The 7,493-nt window shown below is 37.7% G+C and overlaps 1 long non-coding RNA gene across 1 annotated transcript in view; it reads left to right on the top strand.

Annotated features, from left to right (window-relative positions):
- The window catches only part of LOC133560555 (uncharacterized), a 23,047-nt gene extending 21,629 nt beyond the window's left edge, over positions 1–1,418 (top strand). The window contains exon 3 of the long non-coding RNA XR_009808482.1: positions 622–1,418. This is a non-coding gene — a long non-coding RNA (uncharacterized LOC133560555). The remainder of the gene's footprint in view (positions 1–621) is intronic.
- The last annotated feature ends 6,075 nt before the right edge of the window (positions 1,419–7,493 follow it).

The raw sequence follows: 7,493 nt of genomic DNA, 5'->3' as shown, positions 1-7,493 counted from the left end.
TAAGTACGGTTGAAATAAAAAGTGTCTTTTTTCCTTTACACTTTTGATTGGTTGATTGAAACTTGTATTAGTAGATTGCACAGTACAGTACATATTCCGTACGATTGACCACTAAATGGTAACACCCCAATAAGTTTGTCAACATGTTTAAGTCGTGTTTTACGTGTGACGGTCATGTGACCGCCTGGCTCTGTTTGATTGGTCCAACGTCACCAGTGACTGCATGTGATTGGTGAAACGCCGGCATGCGTAGATCCTACTTTGAAGCTCTGTCATTAACCAAAACAAACATTAATAGATCGATTAAAAAAAGTAGCGCGTAGCGAGCTGAATGTAGATAAATGGAACAGAGTAAAAGTAGCGTTTCTTCTCTATAAATATACTCAAGTAAAAGTAAAAGTATGTTGCATAAAAACTACTCGTAGAAGTACAATTTATCCCAAAAGTTACTCAAGTAAATGTAACGGAGTAAATGTAGTGCGTTACTACCCACCTCTGCCAAAAGGTGCTGAGGGAGCAATCGTTGTTCAGGAGTGGTTCAGCTGACGCCATCAGCCATGCCCGCTTAAACCAAGCTGGCCCGAGCAGCCCTGCCCACTCAAGCTGAGTACACCCATGCAGCCTCGACGCCTCCTGCCCTAGCTTCAATGCTTACCCAGCCGCCTCCTGCTCCAGCATCGACGCCTGCCCAGCCTCGTCCTGCTCAAACACCGCAAAAAATGAACACATCGTTTTGACCTGATACATGATACACATTTTTTTTTCACCATGTAAAGATTCCATCTGTATCAAATCGCATCAAATCGTAATGTATTAAAATGTACTGTTAGTGAATTGTATCCTAACCCATGTATCTAGATGCATATCGGATCGCCATTTACAGAAGTTATGCATACCACTAATATATACAAACTGTACATACAGTGGGGCAAAAAGGAATTTAGTCAGCCACCGATTGTGCAAGTTCTCCCACTTAAAAGGATGACAGAGGTCTGTAATTTTCATCATAGGTACACTTCAACTGTGAGAGACAGAATGAGAAAAAAATCCAGGAATTCACATTGTAGGAATTTTAAAAAATGTATTTGTAAATTTATTAGTTCCAACTCGTCGTGTTTGGAGGAAGAAGAATACTGAGTTGCATCCCAAGAACACCACACCTACTGTGAATCACGGGGGTGGAAACATCATGGTTTGGGGCTGTTTTTCTGCTGAGGGGACAGGACGATTGATCCGTGTTAAATAAAGAATTAATGGGGCCATGTATTGTGAGATTTTGAGCCAAAACTTTCCATCAGTGAGAGCTTTGAATGGTTGACCAAATACTTATTTTCCACCATAATTTCCAAATAAATTCTTTAAAAGTCCTACAATGAAAATTCCTGGATTGTATTTTTCACATTTTGTCTCTCACAGTTGAAGTGTACCTATGATGAAAATTACAGACTTCTGTCATCATTTTAAGTGGGAGAACTTGCACTATCGGTGGCTGACTAAATACTTTTTTGCCTCAATAGTACACACACACACACAAACACACACACACAAACACACACACACATATATATATATATATATGTATATATATATATATATATATATATATATATATATATATATATATATACTGTATGTATATGTACAAACCCTGTTTCCATATGAGTTGGGAAATTGTGTTTGATGTAAATATAAACGGAATACAATGATTTGCAAATCATTTTCAACCCATATTCAATTGAATGCACTACAAAGACAAGATATTTGATGTTCAAACTCATAAACTTTATATATTTTTTTTGCAAATAATAATTAACTTAGAATTTCATGGTTGCAACATGTGCCAAAGTAGTTGGAAAAGGGCATGTTCACCACTGTGTTACATCACCTTTTCTTTTAACAACACTCAATATACGTTTGGGAACTGAGGAAACTAATTGTTGAAGCTTTGAAAGTGTAATTCTTTGCCATTCTTGTTTTATGTAGAGCTTCAGTCCTTCAACAGCTGTCATATTTTACGCTTCGTAATGCGCCACACATTTTTGATGGGAGACAGGTTTGGACTGCAGGCGGGCCAGGAAAGTACCCGCACTCTTTTTTTACGAAGCCACGCTGTTGTAACACGTGCTGAATGTGGCTTGGCATTGTCTTGCTGAAATAAGCAGGGGCGTACATGAAAAAGATGGCGCTTGGATGGCAGCATATGTTGTTCCAAAACCTGTATGTACCTTTCAGCATTAATGGTGCCTTCACAGATGTGTAAGTTACCCGTGCCTTGGGCACTAATGCACCCCCATATCATCACAGATGCTGGCTTTTGAACTTTGCGTCGATAAGAGTCTGGATATTTCCCTCCCCTTTTGGTCCAGATGACACGATGTCCAGCATTTCCAAAAACAATTTGAAATGTGGACTCGTCAGACCACAGAACACGTTTCCACTTTGCATCAATCCACCATAGATGATCTCGGGCCCAGAGAAGCCGGCGGCGTTTCTGGATGTTGTTGATAAATGGCTTTCACTTTGAATCGTAGAGTTTAACTTGCAATTACAGATGTAGCGACAAACTGTATTTAGTGAGAGTGGTTTGCTGAAGTCTTCCTGAGCCCATGTGGTGATATCCTTTAGAGATTGATATCGGTTTTTGATATAGTGCCGTCCGAGGGATTGAAGGTCACGGTCATTCAATGTTGGTTTCCGGCCGCTTATGTGGAGTGATTTCTCCAGATTCTCTGAACCTTTTGATGATATTATGGACCGTAGTAGATGTAGAAATCCCTACATTTTTTGCAATTGCACTTTGAGACACGTTGTTCCTAAACGGTTTGATTATTTGCTCACGCAGTTGTGGACAAAAGGGTGTACCTCGCCCCATCCTTTCTTGTGAAAGACTGAGCATTTTTTGGGTAACTGTTTTTATACCCAATCATGGCACACACCTGTTCCCAATTAGCCTGCACACCTGTGGGATGTTCCAAATAAGTGTTTGATGAGCATTCCTCAACAATCAGTATTTATTGACACCTTTCCCAACAACTTTGTCACGTGTTGCTGGCATCAAATTCTAAAGTTAATGATTATTTGCAAAAAAAATAAAATGTTTATCAGTTTGAAGCTCAAAAATTTTGTTTTTGTAGCATATTCAAGTGAAAATGGGTTGAAAATGATTTGCAAATCATGGTATTCCCTTTATATTTACATCTAACACAGTTTCCCAACTCAAATGGAAACGGGGATTGTATACATATATATATTTTTATATATATATGTATATATATATACATATTTATATATATACACATATATATATATATATGTATATATATATATATATATATATATATATATATATATCTTTGGGTGTCTGCGAATCTTTGCGTGTCCCACGATTCGATTCAATATCGATTCTTGGGGTCACGATTCGATTATAAATAGATTTTTTTCGATTCAACGCGATTCTCGATTCAAAAACGATATTTTTCCGACTCAAAAAAATTCTGTATTCATTCAATACATAGGATTTCAGCAGGATCTACCCCAGTCTGCTGACATGCTAGCAGAGTAGTAGATTTAAAAAAAAAAAAAAATTATAATTGTAAAGGAAAATGTTTTATCAACTGATTGCAATAATGTAAATTTGTTTTAACTATTAAATGAACCAAAAATATGACTTATTTTATCTTTGTGAAAACATTGGACACAGTGTGTTGTCAAGCTTATGAGATGCGATGCAAGTGTAAGCCACTGTGAAACTATTGTTCTTTTTTTTTTAATTTTTATAAATGTCTAATGATAATGTCAATAAGGGATTTTTTATCGCTGCTATGCTGAAATTATAACTAGTATTGATACTGTTGTTGATAATATTCATTTTTGTTTCACTACTTTTGTTTTTTTCTGTGTCGTGTTTGTGTCTCCTCTCAATTGCTCTGTTTATTGCATTTCTGAGTGTTGCTGGGTCAGGTTTGGTTATGGAATTTGATTGCATTGTTATGGTATTGCTGTGTATTGTTTTGTTTGGATTGATAAAAAGAAAAAAAAAAAAAGAAAATTACCCCCCCCCCAAAAATAGATTTTTTTTTTTTTTTGATGCGAATCAATTCTGAATTGCACAACGTGAGAATCGCAATTCGTATTTGAATTGATTTTTTCCCACATTTCTAATATAAATATATACTGTACATACATATATATACATATAAATACCTACAGGTATTTACACATAAATATACACATATGCATATAAATAGATATATGTATATGTATATATGTATGTATGTACACATGTTTGTGTGTGTGTGTATGTATATTTATATGTATATTATATGTATATATATCTGCAATGAGGTGGCGACTTGTCCAGGGTGTACCCCGCCTACCGACTGAATGCAGCTGAAATAGGCTCCAGCGACCCCCCGCGACCCCAAATTGGACAAGCGGTAGAAAATGGCTGGATGGATGGATGTCTATATACATTTTATGTATACATGTATATGTGTGGATGTATGTGTATGTGTGTATACATGTGTATGTATGTATACATGTGTGTAAATGTATATATGTGTGTATGTATAGTATATGTATATATATGAGTGTATATATAGTATATGTATATATATATGTGTGTGTGTGTGTATATATATATATATATATATATATATATATATATATATATATATATATATATATGAGTGTGGCAGCATGATGACATGTATATTATATGTATATATATCTGCAATGAGGTGGCGACTTGTCCAGGGTGTACCCTGCCTACCGACTGAATGCAGCTGAAATAGGCTCCAGCGACCCCCCGCGACCCCAAATAGGACAAGCGGTAGGAAATGGCTGGATGGATGGATGTCTATATACATTTTATGTATACATGTATATGTGTGTATATATGTGTATGTGTGTATATGTATATATGTGTGTATATATAGTATATGTATATATATGTGTGTGCATATATATATATATATATATATATATATATATATATATGTATATATGAGTGTGGCAGCATGATGACAGAGGGGTGAGTGTGTCTGCATCACAATACAAAGGTCCTGGGTAGTTCTGGGTTCAATCCCGGGCTCGGGATCTTTCTGTGTGAAATTAGCATGTTCTCTCCGTGACTGCGTGGGTTTCTTGCGGGTACTCCGGCTTCTTCCCACTTCCAAGGATATGCACCTGGGGATAGGTTGATTGGCAACACTATATCTGCCCTAGTGTGTGTATGCGAGTGTGGATGTTGTCTGTCTATCTGTGTTGGCCTTGCGATGAGGTGGCGACTTGTCCAGGGTTTACCTCGCCTTCCGCCCGATTGTAGCTGAGATAGGCACCCCGCGACCCCAAAGGGAATAAGGGGTAAAAAATGGATGGATGGATATATGAGTGTGTATATGTATTTATATACGTATATGTATGTATGTATGCATGTATATGAATGTGCATATGTATATATGTATGTATGTATGTATTTGAAAGAGCAATCCTGGCACAATAACAGTGAATTGTCGCTGTAGCTACGGGGTCAAATGAAAAGGATAAACAAAGGTTAAAATTCATTCCATTATACTGAGAAGTTAAATATATTTCGTAGTTATAAATATTAGTATTCCATATTACCAATGTCTGATACAAATCCATACATTACATTAGTAAAAGGTTACGTAATTTTTGCTGCTCACGTGTTATTTTCTCAAGATACAATTTACAAGACAACTCTTTGGGATAAATCCTGGGGAAATGGTGAGCAGGGACACCCAGAAACGGCTGGATGGGCTTCTCCCTTTTCACCTATTCACTTTTCAACTCACGTCTGTAGTTCAGCACAGTTAGTGCCCCCTTATTTCTTGAAGCACAGCAACTATCTTACTATCTTTACTCCGGTTGCCATGGAAACAGCCACAGACGTGCCAAGGAGATGTAAACAGTCCGAGCTGGGGAGTGCCTCTTTATTCTACACTACAGTGCCTGAGGAGGAGAGGAGATGCGTATTGCCTTTTTCTTCAAACCAACCAAACACAAAGGATCAAAAGTTGGATGTGTGAATCAAAAAAATGAAAATGCTCATGACTACTGTTTCAAATCCCGTCTTTAAACAGTGGGAACCGTTTATGTCAACAACCCGTCGATATGGACCAATTCATCAAAGTGCCCATATAAAATGACACAAAGTCGACACAAAATTTGAGTTTTCTTGTGGCTTTGGCCGCCACATACATAAGGAGAATGACCAATGATAGAAGATTTTTTGAACTTGTGAAGAAGGCTCAGGACTCAACATGGACATGTTGTTGACATAAGCAGATTCCACTGTAACAACAACTCATCATATCAAGGCTAGTCAACTGGCAGCCCAACGTCCAAATACGGCTGGGCAATGACCCCTGAGTTCAGTTCAACACTTGGGAGACAAATAATTTTGCAGCAAATTCCTAAAAACACTGAAGTGTGCCTGTTGTATATAGAAACTTGGATCACATTGGCAAAACATTGCAGTGACATTTTAATCTTGCTATTAAACATAGAACACTGGGGTCCAAATGTGTGATTTACATCAGTGGTCCCCAACCACCGGTCAGAGGATCGGTACCAGTCCATTACGCATTTGCTACCGGGCCGCAGGAAAACATTAAATAATTTATAAACTACTGCATTTTCTCCAACTTAACTTCTGCCTGTCCCACTAGACACACACATAAGCTTGTTTATCAATGTACAATAAAAGTCCTGATAGGAAGCTTCCATTTGTTATATTTGTTATAACTTTGTGACATGATGCAATGCACATCAATGAACATATAGAATATAAATGTGTCAGATTGTACCCAAAGGCTGATTTCCATCTGCATTTCATTGAAAAGAAACAAACCCAGGGCTCCCACTAATTCAGCGTTATAGTGAGTTGTATTTTTCATGCACATATTTTTGCTGTATTTATCTGGCACAAGTGGAAAGCTGGTCCCTGAAAATAATGCCTACATTAAACCGGTCCTGCGATGAGCTGGCGACTTGTCCAGGGTATACCCCGCCTTCCCCCCGATTGTAGCTGAGATAGGCACCAGCGCCTCCCGCGACCCCAAAGGGAATAAGCAGTAGAAAATGGATGGATGGATGGCATTAAACCGGTCTGTGGTACAAAAAAGGTTGGGGACCACTGATTTACATAACTGAGGTGTTCCTCAAGGCACACGTTTATGTTTTCGTCTTTTTTGTTACAACTTTTTTTGTAATGTGATTTATGTAACTAAGGTGTTGCTATAGCTTGTTTACTTGAGATGCCGTCAGAATTGTATTTTCACAGCTGATTCATCGAGATGTCAAAGAGATCATCTCTGATTGGCAGAAGGTCCTTAAAAACAGCTCTGACAAAATAAATAGACCAAAATCGAATGTTGACTGAAGAGGAAGCTGTTTTTTCCGGAATATATAAATATAAAACTATTATCGATGGGAGAAGTCTGGCCCCCCCCCCGGTCCTTAGCTTTCTG

This window comes from Nerophis ophidion, linkage group LG10 (genome assembly GCF_033978795.1).
Source record: "Nerophis ophidion isolate RoL-2023_Sa linkage group LG10, RoL_Noph_v1.0, whole genome shotgun sequence".
Classification (NCBI taxonomy): domain Eukaryota; kingdom Metazoa; phylum Chordata; class Actinopteri; order Syngnathiformes; family Syngnathidae; genus Nerophis; species Nerophis ophidion.
This window is presented reverse-complemented; position numbering and strand designations above follow the sequence as displayed.